At 37.7% G+C, this 23,658-nt stretch overlaps 1 non-coding gene across 1 annotated transcript; it reads right to left on the bottom strand.

Moving 5' to 3' along the window:
• Positions 1-13,867: 13,867 nt before the first annotated feature.
• LOC112799033 (small nucleolar RNA R71) lies at positions 13,868-13,975 on the bottom strand. Its single transcript, XR_003200622.1, has one exon. It is a non-coding gene; the product is annotated as a small nucleolar RNA R71 (small nucleolar RNA).
• Positions 13,976-23,658: the final 9,683 nt, after the last annotated feature.

The raw sequence follows: 23,658 nt of genomic DNA, 5'->3' as shown, positions 1-23,658 counted from the left end.
TTTTCTAAAACTAAATAATACGTTTTCCTATTTTAAAATAAAATAAATTTTAATCAAAATTAATTAAATAATTCATACAGGCCTTCATTGAGCGAAGGGGGATCACTTGATTTATCAAAGGTGGCGCCAAAGTTGGGCTAAACCAAGTTTGGATTCAACACACCCGAATACAATTCTTCAAGTCTCCTTAGCTGGCACTAAACTTGAGGTATCTCATGTTTGGCTTTATCAAGCCTGTATGCAATTCTTCAATAGTTAATGCCAAACTTGAGGTATCTCAAGTTTGGCTTCAAATGATCCGTATGCACTCCTTAGAAACTTGAGTGTTGCGCCAAACTTGGAGAATCCCATGTTTGGTGCCGTGAAGGCCGAAAGCAATGCGAGTTTCTGAAGCACTCCTGGCGCCAAACTTGGAGAGTCCAAGTTTGGCTTCACCTCTTTATTCTGTTGTGGCTTTATTTCTTCACGCATACTCTCTCAGATTCGTCAAAAATGCTTCATGAAATAAACAGAATTGTACACAACTTAAAATAGCATCCATAGTGGCTAAAAGATATTTAAATTTTGATTAAACTTAACAATTTAAATGCTAATTCACTAGGAAAAGATAGAAAAGATGCTCACGCATCAGTGAGTGTATTCATATTCCTTGTGGTTTTGTGTATATGGAACCCTAGATTAATTTGTGGTAAAAATATATGATGTATAGCTTGATTATGGAGTTGATTGTGGCCTTTTGGAAATGGTGTTGGAGATTGAAATCTTGTTGGATTTCAATCTTGGTATGGCGTGCATATCAGTGATCAGCCTAGGTATGGTTTCGGTTTTCTCTATGTAATATGTAATATTTTTGGGCACTTAGACTAGTGGACCATAGGATAAGTTTTGAATTGTGGATGAATTTATGATGTTAAATGATAAATTTGATGATTGATAATGTTGTTGTGGATTGAATGATGATGAATTTGAATTAAATGGGATGATGAGTGGATAAATGTTATTTGTAAAGGTTTGAATTAAGGTATGTGTGATTTAGTTATGTTAAAATGGTGGTTGTAAAATAATAGTTTGGTTATGTGTATGTGAATTAATGTGGTGAATAGGGCATTATGAAGAGAATTATGAAATTAAAATGCATGAAACAGGTTGAATTGAGGATGGAGAGGGATAAATGGTTTTAGTAGTGAATGAATGAGAGATGGTCGATAAATGTTGGTATGAGGTTTTATGTTAGTTTTGGGTGTGTTTGTTTTGGTTTTGATTGTGAATTTTGGAAGTTTGAGAACCTAGTTAATTTTTGGTAAAAACTAGCTTTTGGTGAACTTTGACAAATCATAACTTGAGCCTCAGTTTTCGAAATTGGTAGAAATTTGTGTAAAATCAAAGTTCTCCACTACCTGGGAGTCTCGAGTACGCGGGAATTGTGTTGCGTATGCGAGCATGTGAATTTTCACTATGTGTACGCGAACTTTAACACGCGATGCGAGCAATCCATTCGAGTTGGGACACTCGCGTACGCGAGCAAGTAGTTGCGTACGTGACCACTTATTTTTAACTGCATGCGCACGTGAGACAGGGGCTTGCATATGCGAGACCCCTATTTTGCTGAAAATTGTATTTCTTCGTTATCAAAGGTTCTCTAGCTTTCCATACATTCTTTAAATACCATTTAAGAATACTATCTAGTGCTTAGGTCCTAATACTACTAAAGATGAGTTAGAGACTTAAATAGATGAATTTCTATATGAATTTTAGAAAACAGTGACTTAGGTTTCTGGGGTAATGAGGATGGATTTGTTTAATGAGATGGTAGAGTACTATAATGACGATTAATGTGATAAGTTGTGGAATTACGGATTGACGGTGGTTGCGACGAGTTTAGGACTTAGAGTTGAAAGATGATTTTAAAGAGTATTGAAAATGATTTCTGAGAACCACTGATATATTATTATACTGAGACTGTTGAGTCGCTATGCGCCTTGAGCAAGGGCTGTGACAGTCTCCCGCTTGTCGAGGTCGCGGTGTCGGCGTAAGGACGGTGGTTCATTCCGCTTACGTTGAGATGTGAGGGTTGAGGTTGTATCCTGTTGGTGCGTGAAATTTGAACTCACACAACTAAACCAGCAAATGTACCAGGTCGTCCAAGTAATACCTCAGGTGAGTATGGGTCGATCCCATGAGGATTGTTGGATTGAACAAGCTTTGGTTATCTTGCAGATCTTAGTCACGCAAATAGAAAAGGTAGTGGTTGTTATAGGTGCATAAAACAGAATAACAAAGAAAACAATACTAAATTAGTGTAGAAATAATGATGGGGAATCAGTTAAGGCTTTGGAGATGCTTGTTCTTCTGGATTAATACTTCTTATTGACTACTTTAACCATGAGTGATTCATTCAATGGCAAGGCTGTAAGTGATTAAAGCCGGGGCTAGTGGTCATTAATCTCCTCTGATCCAGATCAAATGCCGGTGTGGTGCACAAATTCCCACACTTCGTACAACTGAACCAGCAAGTGCATTAGGCCGTCCAAGTAATACTTGAGCGAGTTAGGGTCAATCCCACGAGGATTGTGGTTTGAAGCAAGCTATGGTTATCTTGTAGATCTTAGTCATACGGATGGAAAGGTAGGTGGTTTGATTGTTTAAATGCATAAAATAGAATAAAAAGGGAACGTTACTCAGAACTCAGAAGTCGTGTAAACTATGATAAGAAGATGGTTAAGGCTTGGAGATACTTTGTTCTTCTGGATTAACTCTGGTCTTACTGTCTTCTTCAAAAGAGAATGATTTTTTCTATGGCAGGCTATATGTGATTGACACCGGTTGAGAGGCCATCAATACTCCTCCGAATCTGAACCCCAATGTTAGTGTGGATCCATTCTGATTGAGGGTGAAGCTCCTGTACTTCATTCTCCTTAATGGTCCTACTCAAAACACCACAGACAAGGTTGAATCTTCTGGATCAGAGAATGCTACGCTTTTGGGTTCTAGCCTCTACCATAGAGACCTTAATCTCCCCAAACCTCGACTGAACTTATGTCTCGAGAAGTCCCCAACGAAGTCTTGGATTAGCTGTCGAAGAGATGTAAAATCAAGCTGGTGGTTCAATACTTTCCAGTTACGTATTCACACAACCAAAGAAGAAAACAGGTGGTTGTGAGGCATACAGTCTTAGATTGACAAACGAAGATGATTGTCACGGGTCATCCCATTCATTTGGTTAAAGAACGAAGATACATCTTAGAATTGAATCAAACATAAATTGAAGAGAAACAGTAATACTTTTAATAATCCATAAAACTCAATAGGGCTCCTCCCCTCAACCTAGGAGGTTTAAAAACTCATATTGATAGAGAATACAATGATAAACAAAAATATGGTATAAAAATTCCTGAACAAGGGTGATCCTTGTTCTATATATACTAATCTAATGACTAAGGATTACATAAGAAGGGTAAAACAGTCTTTTAGAGCTATATCCACTTTCGGGGCCCACTTGGTGAGTGTTTGGGCTGAGCTTGATTGAGATCCATGTGCTAAGAGGCCTCTAGGGCATTAAACGCTGCCTAGGGGGTCCTTTATGGGCGTTGGACACTGGTCTCTTCTCCTTTGGGAGCTGGACGCTAGAATAGGGCAGGAGGCTGGTATTGAACGCCAGTTTTGGGCCTTCAATTCTGAAGCAAAATATGGACTATTATATATTTCTAGAAATCCTTGGATGTTAGCTTTCCATAGCCATTGGTAACGCTTCATTTAAATGTCTGTAGCTCCAAAAAAGCTCTTTTGAGTGCAAGGAGGTCAGATCCGAACAGCATCTGCAGTGCTTTCTCTATCTCTAAATCAGACTTTTGCTCCAGCTCCTCAATTTCAGCTAGAAAATACCTGAATTTGCATAAAAACACACAAACTCAAAGTAGAATCCAAAAATGTGAATTTTACATAAAACCTATGAAAATATAATAAAACTTAAACAAAACATACTAAAAACTATATGAAAACAATGCCAAAAAGAATATAAAATATCCGCTCATCACGGTACTAATGGTCATCCAATCTAAACGAGGGTGAAGCTTACGCAATTCAGTCTCTGGTGATCCTACTCAAAATGCCACAAACAATGTCAGATCTTTTGGATCAAAGAATGATGCTCTGTATTCTATCCTTAATGCCACAAAGACCCTAATTACCTATGACTAACGAGATTTCATGCCACGTATCCTAATTAGCCTAGATACTCTCATGGAACCTGTGATGTATTCTCAAGCTATATGTAAAAATTGTGAATTAATTAACTGACTAATTAATGTAAAATAATAATAATTTAATTGCCTAGAATAGGTTCAAAATTTTAGAATATTAATTAGAAAATATAAATATGATTTTTGGACTCAGTGAACTTTTCTGAGTTGGAAAATGTAATTTTCTTCAGAAAATTGCGTAAAAACGTGTACCGGTGAATTAACTGGCAGTATCGGCCTAAGTCTGGCCAGTACTATGCAAGAATGATAAAAAATAATAGAAGAAGTTAGGAAATAAATTAAAGTTGAAAACTGGGCACTAATTTTAAAGGTTTGGCCCGAAAATTGGGCTAAATGAGCCAAAAATGCTAACGGGTTGGACCGGGCCCAATCCCAACACATATATATACCCTTAAGTGAGCCCATTCAGCCTCATAACCCTCTATTACACAAATACACCAGCTGCATGAGAAGAGAGAAAGAAGAAGGGAAAATACTATTCACTTCTCACTTCGATCCATCATATCTTGAGCTACGGTGCTCCGATTTGCATGCCGTCAGTTGCTACGCGAAGCTCTCTCTTCAAGCCCATTAGTTTCATCTAGCCAATGAGGTATGAATCTCGAAAATTCCTGCCCAGTTTCTATCTTAAGAAATTCAAAAATTTAGGTTTTGGTTTTGAGTGAATTTTTGTTTTGATTTATTAGGTGGTCTCTATGGTTGGGCTATTGGTGGTTTGTGCCCCAAACACCATCGAAAAAGGTAAGGAAACACTTTACCTTGTGAATTTATGTATTTAGAAATCCTAGGTGTTGATTTATGGTAATTTATATGGTTTTAGTTAAGTTCTTGCACTTGTTGGATTTGATTTGGAGCTTTGAAGGTGAGATTGGTGGTTGGTTGGTGATTGAAAGCTTTCTTCGACTCAAATTGGTGTTTTGTGCATATTGGGAATTGGCCAAGGTATGGTTTTGGTTTTCTCTATGTAATATATAATATTTCTGGACACTTAGGCTAGCGACCCATAGGAAAGGATTGAATTAAAATGGTTGTTGAATTGTTGAATGATGATTTTTGATGAATTATGATGAATTGATGATTCTTGAATATGTTGATGAATTATGATGTTGAAATTGATAAAGATGGTGTGAAAGATATAGATTGAGATAAAATGAGATTGATTAAGATGCTTGGTATTGATAGATCTATGATTGATGAATGTGTTGGTGGAGGATTGATTATAGTGTTATATATTTGATGTTTGAGATTGAAAATGATGAAATATGAAGGAAAATTTGGTAGGAATGGTGGAATTTGATACAAAGGGTGAGTTATGAGGTAATTTGGAGTTTGGTATAGTTTTGGTTGGTTTGAGTTGTGAAAATTGGAAAATTGAGAATTTGTGCACTTTTGGTAAAACTGAAATTTTGATGAACTTCAATGAATCATATCTTGAACTACCGTGCTTGAAATTCAAAGCATTTTATATCAAATGAAAGATAATTGAACAAGAATTTTGTCGAAATCCGAATTTGGTAGAACAAGATATGATTGTTGAAAGTTTGGTGTCAAAATCTGAAATTCTGCAAAGTTGCAGAATTTTGTGATTTCTGATTTGTGTGCGCACGCACACCCCGTGAATTTTTAAACCCATGCGCATGCACAGCCTTGTGCGCACGCACACACGGTGAAAAGGCCACTAATAGGAGAATTAGCACGCCCTGTGCGCACACATAACCAATGAAGTTTTACAACCTGTGTGCACGCACACATTGGAAGGTGCACTCTGTTAAGGGCGCTAGCACGCCTTGTGCGAGGAAACATAATTATAAAATTTTGCGCTTGTGCGTACGCACACCTCTATGCATACGCACATGTTTTGAAAATCTCCTTGGGCGTGCGCACGCACACCCCTGTGCGTACGCACATGCCCTGCTTTTCAACTAAAACTTTGTTTTTAAACTATTTCACCTTTCCAATAAGCTTTTAAACTTCTGTGACACCATTTTAAGACTCGGGCTTATTTTTTGGGTATCAAAATATAGGAAAGGTCCTAGGAGATTTTATTTGGTATTCCTTTGAAAAGTTAGAGAATGGAGGCTTAGGTTTCTCGTGTACTGAGGATGTGTTTGGTGGAGTGAGAAAGAAGAATAGTATATGAATTAAGAATCTGATGTACTAATGAGTTTGAATAGAAATGTTGAGTTGACAAAGGATGAGATGAGTCGAGGACTCAGAATGAAATGATGGATCCATGATATGCTGAAAAATGTTTTCTAAAAACCACTGAATTACTGTTGTATACTGAGATTGTTGAGATGCTATGCGCCCGGTAGGGACGACGGTTGGATCTCGCTTGTCGAGGTAGCAGTGGCGGTGTAAAGGCGATGGTTTGTCCCACTTGCATTGAGATGTGAGGTCCGTGACAAGAGTATCCCGCTTGCATCCCTTCGGATCACTAGAGTGTGCAGGCACAAAATCCTGGATGGTGTTCCGAGCACCATATCTCGGGGGTTTCCAATTATGATTCCGAAGGGCGGCATCTCCGTGGAGATGTGTCGGGTTGGCAGTTGAACCGAGAATGTGATAACACAATCAATAGGACAGGCATTCATCATGTGCATCTTCTATCTATTTGTTTGCTTTCCCAACTTGTAATTGTTTGCCTAACTGTATAACATGCTTAATTGTCTACTTGAATAACTTGCCATATATGCCTATACTTGTGTTTTACCTGCATTGATATTATTTGTGTTTTCTACTGGGATTGAGGAGGTTTGGAAGGCAGTGGCGATGGGATCGCATGGAGGATAGGTTGGTGAAGGCTGTGGGACAGCAGAAAACAGTTATATTAGAAAATCCTTTAAGTTATATTACCCTTTTTACGTTATGGTTTTAAGTTATGCTTTACTCTTTTAGTTATGCTTTAAGATGTATCTTGTGATGGATATGAAGTTTTAGGATTGCCTCTGGCATCCCGGGGTCTTATATCTTACATCACTGGGCAATGTTACCATACTGAGAACATCTGGTTCTCATACCATATTTGTTTTGTTGTTTTTCAGATGTAGGTCGCAACCCACCACGGTGAGTTGCTTTGATGGTGACAGAAGCGGAGGATCCTGGATATATTTTTGGAGTCTTTTTGATTATTTTGTTTAGATCTCTCATCTTTTGTATTTACTTTTTCCTAGAGGCTCACTTTGAGAGAAAGTTATTATAAGCTATTTTTTCTATTTAAACTCTATATGCAAGTATTTAACTAGTCGGCCTAAACTTCGCAGGCTGTGGCTAGTATCTTATGATTATGCTCTTACATAGCTATATATATCTCACAGTGGATCTTGTCTCTTACGCTTATAGCTTCGTGTGAACGTTCGCGCTTTGTAATTCCGTATTTGGGCTTATTTTCTTCATCGGGCTTCTAGAATTATTATTTCTTACTATATATATTTATGTATAAGCTTTAGGATTGTCGCAACCTCTGATTAACCTTTGCTTTACGGCTAGAGGTAAGGCTTAGGCTAATTAGGGTGTTACACTATAGCTCAATACTATCTGGCTAAGGCTTCGCAAGAGCTGATGTAGAATAAAGGGTCATACTCTCCTTCCACCCCAGATTCATAAAGATGAAGAATGACAATACATTATAAAACAGAACCGAACATATATTAGAGTAGAAGAAATAATGATATTAATCCATCGGAAAGAGCAGAGCTCCTATCCTTAACTAAGAAGGGTTAGTTGCTCATACATTACAGAAAAATATATAAGAAGATATAATGTAATGTGTCTGTACTTCTCCCCTCCTGGGAGGCATGATCCTCAAGGGGAAGGAATTCCCTTATTTATAGTAAAAACTCTAAGACTAAAACCTAAAATATATTTTTCTTAATTAAAATTTACAAAAAGAAAATAAAATAAGCTAAGAAGTGCTAAAGTCCACTTTGGGCCCACTTTGGTCATGTGCTTCGTATGCCTGGCGTTCAACTTGGGCTTCTGGGCGTTGAACGCCCATTAGGGGGTGAGCGTGCTATTTATTTGCTCCCTGGGTGGTGTTGAACTCTAGTCTTAGGCGTTCAACAAACACTGGGCTTGCTCCTCTTTGGGCGTTGAACTCCAGTCTTGGGCGTTCAACTTGGAGGCTGGTACTTCTTGGGTGTTAAACTCTAGAAGTGGGCGTTCAACGCCCATTTTGGGTAGTGATTCCAAAAGAAAAGTATAGACTATTATATATTGCTGGAAATCATTGGAATTAAGCTTTACAACATTGTCGAGAACGCATCAATTGGACCTCTGTAGCTCAAGATATGCTCGTTAGAATGCACGGAGTTCAAGATTTGACAGCATCTGCTATCCTTTCTTTGCATTTGAATCAGACTTTGCCAAAATTGCAAATTTCACCCAAAACTCACCTAAAATCATAAGAAAAACACAAAAACTAAAAGTAGTATCCAAAATATGAATTTTGCACTAAAATCTACTAAAACATAATAAAACTTGCTAAATATGCTCAAAGACACTCACGGAATGGTACTAAAAAGGGTACAAAATATCCCCTCATCATAACACCAAACTTAATTGTTACATGTTTTCAAGCAACCAAAAACAGGATAAAACTAAGGAAGAGAAAAATACATGAGGTCTCAGAGTTGTCAATGAAGCTCAGTTCCAATTATTGAATGGGGCTATTAGCTCTTCATTCCTAAATATTTTCGGCATCTCACATTCCTTTGAAGCTTAGAACTATTGGTATCCCTTGGAACTTAGAATCCAGATGATATTATTGGTTCTCTTCTTTTAGTTTTTCTTGATTCTTGCACACAAGTTCTTTTAGGTGCTTTGCACCTTTGAGCCTAGTCATGACTCTAAGCGTTTTGTTTTCAAGTATTACCACCGGATACATAAAGGACAATGGCACTTAACTGGGGGAACCCTTTGGATTCGAATTTAGCTTTACTTAAATTCCCAGACAGTGGTGCCCAGAGTTCTTAACCGTACTCTTTAGCTTTGGATCACAACTTTAACTGCTCAATCTCAAGCTTCTTACTTGACACCTTCACACCACAAGCATTTAGTTAGGGATAGCAACTCGTTTGAGCTTTTTAGGCCAATTTTGACCCTCCTAACCATTGATGCTCAAAGCCTTGGATCTTTGTTCTTTCAAATTTTTCTTTTTTTCTTTCTATAAATTATTTTTCTTTTTCTTTTTCTTTTGCTACTTTTTCTTGCTTCAAGAATCAATATTTTTGATTTTTTAGATAACCAATAATACTTCTCTAAATTCACTATTCTTCAAGACTCAATATACTAAATTGAACATCAATTATGACAATTAAATCATCCATCCAGAAAATAAAGATAGGGCCGCCACATCTTAAGTAACTGGAATAACTTATGATATACTCAAATCCTTGTGTATTTTACCACTTCTTTTTCAAAAATTTTCTTTTAAGCTTGTTGTGGGATACATAAGATATCTTAAACCCAAAAAAATATTTTTTTTTTGAAAATTTAAACTACTAGACTAAAAAGCAAAAGAAATCTTAATAGTAATCATGTAAAAGCTAGAATAGAAAACATAAAATAGATGAAATACTGAAAAATAGAAAGAAAGGGGGAATAAAACTCAACCACTTCAGTGCTGATGGTTGCTCAAGCTGTGCTCTTCTGTGAAGATGATTCATCTCCATTTGGTGCCATTTTCTGATAATATACACCTAGAGCTCGCTCTGCAACACAAAACATAAAAAGCTTGCTTGTTCCCAAGCAAAGAAAATTTGGTCCCTTCTTGGCGTTGAACGCCAGGGCTGCTTTCTGACGAGCGGATAATTATAAGCTTTTTGGCATTGTTTTTAGGTAGTTTTTTGTGTGTTTTAGTTACTTTTTAGTATATTTTTATTAGTATTTATGCAAAAATCACATTTCTGGATTTTACTATGAGTTTGTGTGTTTTTCTGTGATTTCAGGTATTTTCTGGCTGAAATTGAGGGACCTGAGCAAAAATCTGATTCAGAGACTGAGAAACGACTGCAAATGCTGTTGGATTCTGACCTCCCTACACTCGAAGTGAATTTTCTGGAGCTACAAAAGCCCAATTGGAGCACTCTCAAATGCGTTAGAAAGTAGACAACTTGGGCTTTCCAGCAACGTATAATATTTCATACTTTGTCCGAGATTTGATGGCCCAAACTGGCGTCCAAACACCCACCAGAGACCCTTTTCTGGCGTAAAACGCCAGAACTGGCACCAGAACTGGAGTTAAACGCCCAAACTGGCATCCAAGCTGACGTTTAACTCCAAGGATGGCCTATGCACTTGAAAGCTTCAAAGCTCAGCCCAAACACACACCAAGTGGGCCCCGGAAGTGGATTTTTGCACTATCTTCACTTAGTTGCTCATTTTTCTGTAAACCCTAGTAACTAGTTTAGTATATATAATACTTTTTACTATTGTATTAGGGGTCTTCTTTGGAACCCTTGAGCTTTATGATCATCTTTGGGGAGGCTGGCCATTTGGCCATGCCTAGACCTTTTTCACTTATGTATTTTCAACGGAGGAGTTTCTACACCTCAAAGATAAAGGTGAGGATATCTACTGTTCCTCATGAATTAATGCAAGTGCTATTGTTTTTCCTTCAATTCACGCCTACTTCTACTCCAAGATATACTCTTGTACTTAATTCAGTTAAGTCAGACTGAAGGGATGACCTGTGACAAACACCCACTATCTTTAGTACTCGCTTAGGCAAGATCCGTGTGCCTGACAACCACAACGTGGTCTACATGATGTTCAACGTAGTCATTGGACGCCAGCTGGAGTATACTCTCTTGGGTCTCTTATCCATGGATTCGCATCGTCTCTCCTAACAACAGAGCATCTGACCCCGTGATTAGGATCTTCGTGGTATAGGCTAGAATCAATAGACAACATTCTTAAGATCCGGAAAGTCTAAACCTTATATGTGGTATTCCGAGTAGGATTTGGGAAGGGATGACTATGAGGAGCTTCAAACTCACGAATGTTGGACGCATTGACAGTTTGCAAAAGGATCAATGGATCTTATTCCAACACAAGTGATAACTGACAGATCATTAGCCATGCGGTAGCTGTGCCTGGTATTTTTCATCCGAGACGAGAAATTCCATAGTTGATTAGCTGTACAGAGACCGTAGCCAGACCATTTTTGCTGAGAGGATCATACAGCTTGCCATGGAAGGGAGCATGCATGATTGGATGAAGACAATAGGAAAGTAGAGGTTCAAAAGCAACAAAGCATCTCCAAATGCTTATCTGAAATTTCCATAAATGAATTACATAAGTATCTCTATGTTATTTTCCGTCTTATCTATCTTTTAATTAACAATACCTCATAACCATTTGAATCCGCCTGACTGAGATTTACAAGATGACCATAGCTTGCTTCAAGCCGTCAATCTCTGTGGGATCGACCCTTACTCACGTAATGTATTACTTGGACGACCCAGTGCACTTGCTGATTAGTTGTGCGGAGTTGTGAAAAGTGTGATCACAATTTCGTGCACCAAGTTTTTGGCGCCGTTGCCGGGGATTGTTCGAGTTTGGACAACTGACAGTTCATCTTGTTGCTTATATTAGGTAATTTTATTTTATGTTTAAGCTCTCTTTTATTTTTATTTTCAAAAAAAATAAAAATAAAATAAAATAAAATAAAATAAAAAATTTAATAAAATCATAAAAACCAAAAATATTTTGTGTTTCTTGTTCGAGTCTAGTGTCAAATTGTAAGTTTGGTGTCAATTACATGTTTCCAAATTTTCTCAAGTGTTCGAAAAAAAATTCATGCATTGTGTTCTTCATTGATCTTCAAGTTGTTCTTGATGATTTTCCTTGTTCTGATCTTTGAATTCTCCTGTTTTGTGTCTTTTCTTGTTTTTCATATGCATTTTCAAATCCATAGTGTCTAAACATTAAAAATTTCTAAGTTTGGTGTCTTGCATATCTTTCTTTTCTTAAAAATTTTCAAAAATATGTCATTGATGTTCATCATGATCTTCAAAGTGTTCTTGGTGTTCATCTTGACATTCAAAGTCTCCTTGCATGCATTACTTGTTTTGATCTTGCATTTTTATGTTTTATTTCATTTTGTTGTTTTCCTCTCTCTTCATTAAAAATTCAAAAATAAAAAATATCTCTTTTCAAGTAAATAATACAGAGAAATGAAGATTCAGAACCAACAGCAGAGGAGTCACAGAGAAAAAGCTGGGCATTTAGAAAAACACCCAGTAAGGAAGGAATTCTGGCGTTAAACGCCAGCTAGGGTATCTAGCTGGGCGTTTAAACACCCAAAGAGGTAGCATTCTGGGCGTTAAACGCCAGAATGGATTGCATCCTGGGCGCCAGGATGACACAGGGGAGGTAATTTCGTTTCAAATTCAAATTTTTTTCAAATTTTCATGTTTTTATTCATAATTTTAAAATCTTATCTTTCCACATTTTCAAAAATCCTTGCTAACAATTAATGTTTTGATTCAAAGATTTAAAGTTTGTTACTTTCTTGTTAAGAAAGGTTAAATCTTTGAATTCTAGAATCATATCTTTTAGTTTCTTGTTAGTCAAGTTATCAATTTTAAAAATCAAATCTTTTTAATTCCCTTTTTAATTTTCTTTTCAATCATATCTTTTCTCAATCAAATCTTTTTCAATCATATCTTCTTAAATATTGATTTCAAAATCTTTTTTCTAACTTCTTATCTTTATCAAAATTTATTTTCAAATCTTTTTCACTTCTCATTTTCGAAAATCACTAACCACTTTTTTTTTAAATCTTTTTTATTAACTAATTGTTTTCAATTCTAATTTTATTTTATTCCTTTTTCAAATTTTCGAAAACTCTCTATCCCCTCTCTTTCTATTTATTCCATTTAACTACTAACAATTCTCATCCACTTATCTAAAAATTCGAACCCTCTCTCTCCCTCTGTGTTCGAATTCTTCTTATTTTCTCTCTACCTCATTCCTCTATTCTTCTTTTCTGCTAACACCTCAAAGAATCTCTATACTGTGACATAGAGGATTCCACTACTCCCTTTTGTTATCTTCTTTTTTATATAAGCAGAAACATGGATAAAATCATTCTTGTTGAAGCTGATCCTGAACCTGAAAGGACTCTGAAGAAGAAGCTAAGAGAAGCTAAAGCACAACACTTCAAAGAGGACCTTATAGAGAATTTCGAAAAAGAAGACATGGCAGCTGAACCCAACAACAATGCTAGAGATGCAAGGAATATGCTTGGTGACTATACTGCACCAACTTCCAACTTCTGTGGAAGAAGCATCTCAAATTCTGCCATTGGAGCAAACAACTTTGAGCTTAAGCCTCAATTAGTTTCTCTAATGCAGCAGAATCGCAAGTTTCATAGACTTCCATCAGAAGATCCTCATCAGTTCTTAGCTGAATTCTTGCAAATCTGTGATACTGTTAAGACCAATGGGGTTGATCCCGAGGTCTACAGACTCATGCTTTTGCCCTTTGCTATAAGAGACAGAGCTAGGACATGGTTGGACTCACAACCTAAAGAAAGCCTGAACTCTTGGGACAAGTTGGTCAATGCTTTCTTGACCAAATTCTTTCCACCTCAAAAGATGAGCAAGCTTAGAGTGGAAGTCCAAACCTTCAAACAGAAGGAATGTGAATCCCTCTATGAAGCTTGGGAAAGACACAAGCAATTAACCAAAAGGTGTCCTTCTGACATGCTTCCAGAATGGAGCATCATATGCATATTTTATGATGGTCTGTCTGAATTGTCTAAGATGTCATTGGACTATTCTGCTGGTGGATCTCTTCATCTGAAAACCGCTACAAAAGCCCAGGAACTCATTGAGATGGTTGCAAATAACCAGTTCATGTACACTTCTGAAAGAAATCCTATGAATAATGGGATGACTCAGAAGAAAAGAGTTCTTGAGATTGATACTCTGAATGCCATATTGACTCAAAACAAAATATTAACTCAGCAAGTCAATATGATTTCTCAAAATCTGACTGGATTGCAAGCTGCATCCGGAAGTGCTAAAGAAGCCTCCTCTGAAGGAGAAGCTTATGACCCTGAGAATCCTGTAATGGAAGAGGTGAATTACATGGGAGAATCCTATGGAAACACCTATAATCTTTCATGGAGGAATCATCCAAATTTCTCATGGAAGGATCAACAGAAGCCTCAACAAGGCTTCAACAACAATAATGGAGGGAGAAATAAGTTTGGCAATAGCAGACCTTTTCCATCATCTTCTCAGCAACAGACAGAAAATTTAGAGCAGAGCCTCTCTGGCTTAGCAAAGATAGTCTCTGATCTATCTAAGACCACTCTCAGTTTCATGAATGAAACAAGGTCCTCCATCAGAAATTTGGAGGCACAAGTGGATCAGTTGAGTAAAAGAGTTACTGAAACTCCTCCTAGTACTCCCCCAAGCAATACAGAAGAGAATCCAAAGAGAGAGTGCAAGGCCATAACTATAACCGAAATGGCCGAACCTGGATAGAGTGAAAAGGCAGTTATTCTCAGTGAGGAAGACCTCAAGGGACATCCACTGACCAATAAGGAGTTCCCTATTGAGGAACCAAAGAAATCTGAGGCTCATACAGAGACCATAGAGATTCCACCAAACTTACTATTGTCATTCATGAGCTCTGATGAATATTCTTCCTCTGAAGAGGACGAAGACACTGTTGAAGAGTAAGTTGCTCAGTATCTATGAGCAATCATGAAGTTGAATGCCAAGTTATTTGGTAATGAGACTTGGGAGGATGAATCTCAATTACTCATCAATGAACTGAATACATGGATTCAGCAGACATTGCCTCAGAAGAAACCGGATCCTGGAAAGTCCTTAATACCTTGCACCATAGGCACCATGAACTTTGAAAAGGCTCTGTGTGACCTGGGGTCAGGTATCAACCTCATGCCACTCTTTGTAATGGAAAAACTAGGGATCTTTGAGGTACAAGCTGCAAGAATCTCACTAGAGATGGCAGACAAATCAATGAAACAAGCTTATGGACTTGTAGAGGATGTCTTAGTGAAGGTTGAAGCCCTTTACGTCCCTGATGACTTCATAATCCTAGACACTGGGAGGGATGAGAATGAATCCATCATCCTTGGAAGACCCTTCCTAGCCACAGCAAGGGTTGTGATTGATGTGGACAAAGGAGAGTTAGTCCTTCAATTGAATGAGGACTACCTTGTGTTTAAAACTCAAGGATCTTCTTCTGTAAACATGGAGAAGAAGCATGAAAACCTTCTCTCAATACAGAGTCAGACAGAGCCCCCACACTCAACTTCTAAGTTTGGTGTTGGGAGGCCACAACCATGCTCTGAGCATCTGTGAAGCTTTGTAAGAGCTTCCTATCAAGCTATTGACATTAAAGAAGCGCTTATTGGGAGGCAACCCAATTTTATTTATCTATATTAATCACTTTTTCATTTTATTCTCCACTGTTAGTATATGTTTTCTTTAGGTTGATGATCATGTGAAGTCACAAAAATAGTTGCAGAATTAAAGTGAAATAAAAAACAACATAAAAAATAGCACACCCTGGAGGACGATGATGATTTGATTTTTGACGGTCTAGAATTTCTCAAATGAATCCTCGTTGCAATATAGTTTCTAAACCAACATCAATCTTTTCATACAAAAATTTGGTTGTCACTAGTACAAACCCCTATTTAGATAACCGAAGTATTCAAACCATGGGTCGTCTCCCTAGGAATTACAATAAAGTGTTTTGTTATTGGTTATGAGGTATGTTTTTGGGGTTTTGGATGAGAAACATGAAAAGTAAATGGTAAAGGAAATCAAATGACAAAAAGGTCTTGGCAAGGGTTGGTGGTCAAGGATCTCTATTCTAATCACTAACCACAACTTGAGAATTGGTAAGGATCTATCCCATTAAGTCATCCTCTAACTAGTAGTAAAGGAAAGTCAAATGAGCTATATCAATCCTAGTTCATAAGTCCTAACTCTCCACTAATTGAATTAATGATGGCTAGAGTTAATGACTCCCAATCATCAATTACTTGGACATTGGTAACTCAAGAGTTCCTAAGTTACCTCTCCAAGCCAAGAAGAACAAAAATATAACTCACAACTAAAAGGAGCATTTTAACAAACACATAGAAGGAAATAAAGGCAAACATTATTAATTGAAAGAATTAAAGAGAGATCTAACTACAAAAGCAAGAGATTAACAATAGAGAAACAAAACAATTATGAAACAACAAAAAACTTACCAATTGCATTAAAGAAGAAATGTAGATCTACAAAAGAAAGTTCATAAACTACAACAAACAATACAAAGGAATTACAAGAGAAGAAGAATTCTACAACTACAAGAGAACAATTAAGGAAGAAGAAGGAAAATTAAGAGAGAAGAAGAAGAAGTGGATCTAGATCTAAAACCTAATCCTAATTCTAGAGAGAAGTGAGAGCTTCTCTCTCTAGAAACTAACTCTAACTACTAAACTAAGCTAAACTAAACTAATGGTAACTAAGTGTCTCATCCCTTCTTAACCATTGGCTTAAATAGCATTAGAAATGAGTTGGATTGGGCCCATAAGACTTCTAAAATCGCTGGCCATGAGTTGCATTAAGTGGATCATGTGCCACCATCGGAACGTCCACGTACCATGCGCATGCGCGCCACTATGTGCGATGCAACTATAGAAAATATTATATTATTTCGAAGCCCCGGATGTTAGCTTTCCAAAGCAACTGGAACCACATCATTTTGACCTCTGTAGCTCAAGTTATGGTCGATTAAGTGCGAAGAGGTCGGCTTGACAGCTTTTGGCGATTCCTTCATTTTTTCATGAGTTCTCCATTTCTACATGCTTTTCCTTCATTCCCTTCATCCAATCTTTGCCTCCTAAATCTGAAATCACTTAACAAACATATCAAGGCATCTAATGGAATCAAGGTGAATTAAATTTAGCTATTTTAAGACCTAAAAAGCATGTTTTCACTCTTAAGCATAATTAGAGGAGAAGTTATAAAACCATGCTATTTCAATGGATAAATATGGGTAAAAGGTTATAAAATCCCCTAAATCAAGCACAAGATAAACCCTACAAATGAGGTTTATCAGACGAGCTTACTGGCGTTTAAACGCTAGTAAGGATAGCAAATTGCGCGTTTAACACCCAGTCTAGCACCATTATGGGCGTTAAACGCCAGCAATGGCACACAGATTGGCGTTTAAAGCCAAGAAAGTGTGTATGGTGTCTGGCCAGCGTTAAACGCCAGTAAGGGTAGCAGAATGGGAGTTTAATGCCTAGTTTGGCAATATTCTGGGCGTTAAACGCCAGAATTGGCAGCCAGACTGGCGTTTAGCGCTAGAAATGGGGATCAGCCTGCCGTTTAACGCCAGAAATGGCACACAGAGGGCGTTTAAATGATAGAAAGGTGCAGGGATGAGAAATCCTTGACACCTCAGGATCTGTGGATGGTGCACGAATTTGTGATCCGCACAACTAACCAGCAAGTGCACTGGGTCGTCCAAGTAATACCTTACGTGAGTAAGGGTCGATCCCACGGAGATTATTGGTTTGAATCAAGCTATATTTATCTTATTATTCTTAGTCAGGATATTAATTAAAATTATCAGTTGGAATTATTAGATTGGAAAAATAAAAGAGAATAAAAGCGTTACTTGTTGTGCAGTAATGAGAAATATGTTGGAGTTTTGGAGATGCTTTGTCCTCTGAACTTCAACTCTTCCTTGAAATCCTTTTCCACAGGCAAAATCCCTTCCATGGCAAGCTCTATGTAGGGTGCCACCGTTGTCATTGGCTACTTCCCATCCTCTCAGTGAAAACGTTCCTATGCTCTGTCACAGCACGGCTAATCATCTGTCGGTTCTCAATCAGGTTGGAATAGAATCCATTGATTCTTTTGCGTTTGTCACTAACGCCCAGCCTTCAGGAGTTTGAAGCTCGTTACAGTCATTCAATCCCAGAATCCTACTCAGAATACCACAGACAAGGTTTAGACTTTCCGGATTCTCATGAATGCCGCCATCAATCCGGCTTATACCACGAAGATTCTGAGTAATGAATCTAAGAGATACTCATTCAATCTGATGTAGAACGGAGGTGGTTGTCAGGCACATGTTCATGGATTGAGGAAGGTGATGAGTGTCACGGATCATCACCTTCTCCATAATTAAGCGCGAATGAACATCTTAGATAAGAACAAGCGTGTTTGAATGGAAAATAAAGGAATTGTATTAATTCATCGAGACGCTGCAGAGCTCCTCACCCCCAACAATGGAGTTTAGAGACTCATTCCGTCAAAAAGTATATAATTCAGATCTGAAAATGTAATGAGTTACAAGATAAGTCTCTAAAAGTTGTTTAAATAGTAAACTAGTAACCTAGGTTTACAGAATATGAGTAAACTAAGATAATTGGTGCAGAAATCCACTTCTGGGGCCCACTTGGTGTGTGCTGGGGCTGAGATTAAAGCTATCCACGAGTTGAGGCCTTTCTTGGAGATGAACTCCAAGTTATAACGTGTTTTGGGCATTCAACTCCGGATCATGACGTTTTTCTGGCGTTTATCTCCAGACAGCAGCATGTACTTGGCGTTCAACGCCAAGTTACGTCGTCTATCTTCACGCAAAGTATGGACTATTATATATTGCTGGAAAGCCCTGGATGTCTACTTTCTAACGCCGTTGAGAGCGCGTCAATTGGACTCCTGTAGCTCCAAAAAATCCATTCCGAGTGCAGAGAGGTCAGGATCCAACAGCATCAGCAGTCCTTTTTCAGCCTAACTTAGATTTTTTCTCAGCTCCTTCAATTTCAGCCAGAAAATACTTGAAATCACAGAAAAACACACAAACTCATAGTAAAGTCCAGAAATATAATTTTTGCCTAAAAACCAATAATATTCTACTAAAAACCAATTAAAACATACTAAAATCTACATGAAATTACCCCCAAAAAGCGTATAAAATATTCGCTCATCACAACACCAAACTTAAACTGTTGCTTGTCCTCAAGCAACTAGATAAATAAAATAGGATGAAAGAAATTAAGAAGTAATAATATCTAAGAGTTTTAAATGGAGCTCAGATTCTTATTAGATGAGCGGGGCTTGTAGCTTTTTGTTTCTGAACAGTTTTGGCATCTCCCTTTATCCTTTGAAATTCAGAATGATTGGCATCCATAGGAACTCAGAATTCAGATAGTATTATTGATTCTCCTAGTGTAGTATGTTGATTCTTGAACACAGTTATTTTATGAGTCTTGGCCGTGGCCCTAAGCACTTTGTTTTCCAGTATTACCACCAGATACATAAATGCCACAGACACATGACTAGGTGAACCTTTTCAGATTGTGACTCAGCTTTGCTAGAGTCCCCAGTCATAGGTGTCCAGAGCTCTTGATCACACTCTTTTTGCCTTGGATCACGACTTTAACCACTCAGTCTCAAGTTTGTAACTTGGACCTACATGCCACAAGCACATGGTTAGGGACAGCTTGGTTTAGCCGCTTAGGCCTGGAACTATTTCCTTAGGCCCTCCTATCCACTGATGCTCAAAGCCTTGGATCCTTTTCACCCTTGCCTTTTGGTTTTAAGGGCTGTTTGGATTTTATTCCTTTTGATCCAAAATATTTTTTTTTTCGCACAAGCTTTTGCTTTTTCACTGCTTTTTCTTGCTTCAAGAATCACTTTCCTGATTTTTCAGATCATCAATAACATTTCTCTTGTTCATCATTCTTTCATGAGCCAACAATTTTAACATTCATAAAATTTAATATCAAAAATATGCATTGTTCAAGCATTCATTCAGAAGACAAAAAGTATTGCCACCACATATAAATAATTAGAATTTTTTTTATTAAGAACTCGAAAAAATATTGCCTCTTTATTCTAAAAATATACTATTTTATTCATGTTTGATGATGATGAGAAAAATAAATTATAACTTAATTGGAATTAAAATCAAAGTAGAGATACTAATTACTACTACTAATATATAACTTCTAAGGTAAATTTCTAATAAGAACAGTTATCACAGAGATAAGGCAAAGATTGGAACTCAACGACCTTTATTTTGGGAAGTGGATGTTCCTCTAGTCTATGGGGTGTTTGGTCCTTCAAGGAATAGCTTCTGACGCTTCAGTTCCTTCAAGTCACATCCTTGCTCTTCCTGTTCCCTTAGGTGCCATGATCTTGATGAGTTTTAGCTTAGTGATCATGGCAAATCACACCAAACTTAGATGTTTGCTTGTCCTCAAGCAAAAGAAAGGATATGAGAGGAATAGAGGGAGAGGCAATTTTGAAATTCAAAAGATATGATGAGTTTGAAAAAGATTTGAAAAAGAGTTAGATTGGAAAAAGATTTGGGTTTATGGATTAAGATATATTTGATATTTTTGAAAAAGGAATTTTAGAAATTAGTGTTTTTAGAAATTAGGATTAAAATTTTTGGAATTGAAGGATGATATTTAAAAACATGTTTATGCAAGAAATTATGAATTGAAACATAAAAATTTAGAAAATTTGTAAAAAAATGAATTTTACCTCCTCCCCACCATCCTGGCGTTAAACGCCCAAACGTTGCATGTTTTGGGCGTTTAACGCCCAAATGGTGCTTCTCTTGGGCGTTCAACGCCCAGCTGATGCATCTTTCTGGCGTTGAACGCCAGGAAGTCCTTTGTCACTGGGCGTTTTTCTGAACGCCCAGGATGCTGTCAATCTGGCGTTAAATGCCCAGAAGGTGCTTCTTTCTGGCGTTTAACGCCCAGAAGATGCTCCTTTCTGGCGTTTAACGCCCAGATGGCTACCCTTACTGGTGTTGAACGCCCAAAATGTTTCTTACTGGCTTTTTTTCGCCAGTGAACTTCCAAATTCCCCTGTAACTCTGTGAATCCAATCAATTGCTATTTTACCTTTTGATGATACTTTGACATATACCTGTAAAGAAAAGGAAATTTATTTAATTAGTAAATAAACATTGTAAATGGCTGGGTTGCCTCCCAGCAAGCGCTTCTTTATTGTCTTTAGCTGGACTATTACTGAGCTCTAATCAAGTCTCAGTTTTGAGCATTCTTGCTCAAAATTGCTTTCAAGATAATGTTTAATTCTCTGTCCATTGACAATGAACTTTTTATTAGAGTCATTATCTTGAAGCTCTACGTATCCATATGGTGATACACTTGTAATTACATATGGACCTCTCCACCGGGATTTTAATTTCCCAGGGAATAGTTTGAGCCTAGAATTAAATAGCAGAACTTTCTGCCCCAGCTCAAAGACTCTGGATGACAATTTCTTATCATGCCATCTTTTTGCTTTCTCTTTGTAAATTTTTGCATTTTCAAAAGCATTGAGTCTAAATTCCTCTAGCTCATTTAACTGGAGCAAGCGTTTTTCTCCAGCTAACTTGGCATCAAGGTTCAGGAATCTAGTTGCCCAGTAGGCTTTATGCTCCAGTTCCACTGGCAAGTGACATGCCTTTCCATACACAAGCTGGTATGGAGAGGTCCCTATAGGGGTTTTGAATGCTGTTCTGTATGCCCACAGAGCATCATCCAAGCTTCTTGCCCAATCCCTTCTACGGTTAATTACAGTCTGTTCCAGGATTCTTTTGAGTTCTCTGTTTGAGACTTCGGCTTGCCCATTAGTCTGTGGATGGTATGGAGTGGCTACCCTGTGGCTAACTCCATAACGAACCAAAGCAGAGTAAAGCTGTTTATTGCAGAAATGAGTGCCCCCATCACTGATTAATACTCTAGGGGTACCAAATCTGCTGAAGATGTGTTTCTGGAGGAATTTTAACACTATTTTAGTGTCATTAGTGGGTGTTGCAATAGCCTCCACCCATTTGGATACATAATCCACTGCCACCAGAATATAAGTGTTTGAGTATGATGGTGGGAAAGGTCCCATGAAGTCATTACCCCATACATCAAACAACTCAATCTCCAAGATTCCTTGTTGAGGCATGGCATAACTGTGAGGCAGATTGCCAGATCTTTGGCAACTGTCACAATTAAGTACAAACGCTCGGGAATCTTTATAGAGAGTAGGCCAGTAGAAGCCACATTGGAGGACTCTTGTGGATGTTCGCTCACTTCCAAAATGTCCTCCATATTGTGATCCATGGCAGTGCCATAGAATCTTCTGCGCTTCTTCCTTAGGCACACATCTACGGATTACTCCGTCTGCACATCTCTTGAAGAGATATGGTTCATCCCAAAGATAGTGCTTTGCATCTGTGATCAATTTCTTTGATTGTAGCCTACTATACTCTTTGGGTATGAATCTCACTGCCTTGTAGTTTGCAATATCTGCAAACCATGGAACTTCCTGGATGGCAAAGAGTTGCTCATCCGGAAAGGTTTCAGAGATCTCAATGAGAGGGAGGGACGCCCCTTCTACTGGTTCTATTCGGGACAGGTGATCTGCTACTTGGTTTTCTGTCCCTTTTCTGTCTCTTATTTCTATATCAAACTCTTGCAGAAGCAATACCCATCTTATAAGTCTGGGCTTTGAATCCTGCTTTGTGAGTAGATATTTAAGAGCAGCATGATCAGTGTACACAATCACTTTTGATCCTACTAAATAGGATCTGAATTTGTCAATGGCGTAAACCACTGCAAGTAGCTCTGATGTGTGGAAAACGATCCAACACAAAACTCACCGGCAAGTGTACCGGGTCGCATCAAGTAATAATAACTCACATGAGTGAGGTCGATCCCACAGGGATTGAAGGATTGAGCAATTTTAGTTTAGTGGGTGATTTAGTCAAGCGAATCAAGTTTTGGTTGAGTGATTTATGTTTAACAGAAAGTAAATGACAGTAAATGTAAAGGGGAAAAGGAGAAGTGCAGTAAATTGAAGAACAGAATTGTAAATGTGCAGAATCTTAAAGAGCAAGAAAGTAAATGACTGAAACTTAAAGTGCAAGAAACTTAAATTGCGGTAACTTAAATGGCAAGAAAGATAAACTGCTAGAAAGTAAAAGGGAATTCAGGAATGGGATTGCAAGATCTAAACAAAGCAGAAGTAAATTGTAGCAAGAGATTGAGCAGAATTTAAAGCAGAAGCAAGTAGCATTCAAACAGAATTGAAATAAAATGCAGCAGAGGTTCACAGAAGAACCAAGAGTGAATTATGATCTCAGGATCCCAAGGGCTTAGGTAGCAGAGCCTAAAACCCAATTTCCTTCCCAGATCTGAATTAACTAAGCAATTGACAAAAAAAAATTAAAGATAAAGCAGTAGAAGAACAGAATTGAGATTCAATTATGCAGAAAATAAAATGCAAAGAGCTTGAATGGGAATTGGGACAGAATTTCCCCAATTTCACACACCCAATGCTCAGAAAACAGAAGAGTAGAATTGCCCAAGAGAAGTGAGGAAGGATATCAA

The sequence above is a fragment of the Arachis hypogaea genome, chromosome 4 (genome assembly GCF_003086295.3).
Source record: "Arachis hypogaea cultivar Tifrunner chromosome 4, arahy.Tifrunner.gnm2.J5K5, whole genome shotgun sequence".
Taxonomy (NCBI): domain Eukaryota; kingdom Viridiplantae; phylum Streptophyta; class Magnoliopsida; order Fabales; family Fabaceae; genus Arachis; species Arachis hypogaea.
The sequence above is the reverse complement of the archived record's forward strand: the minus strand, read 5'-3'. Positions and strand labels throughout refer to the sequence as shown.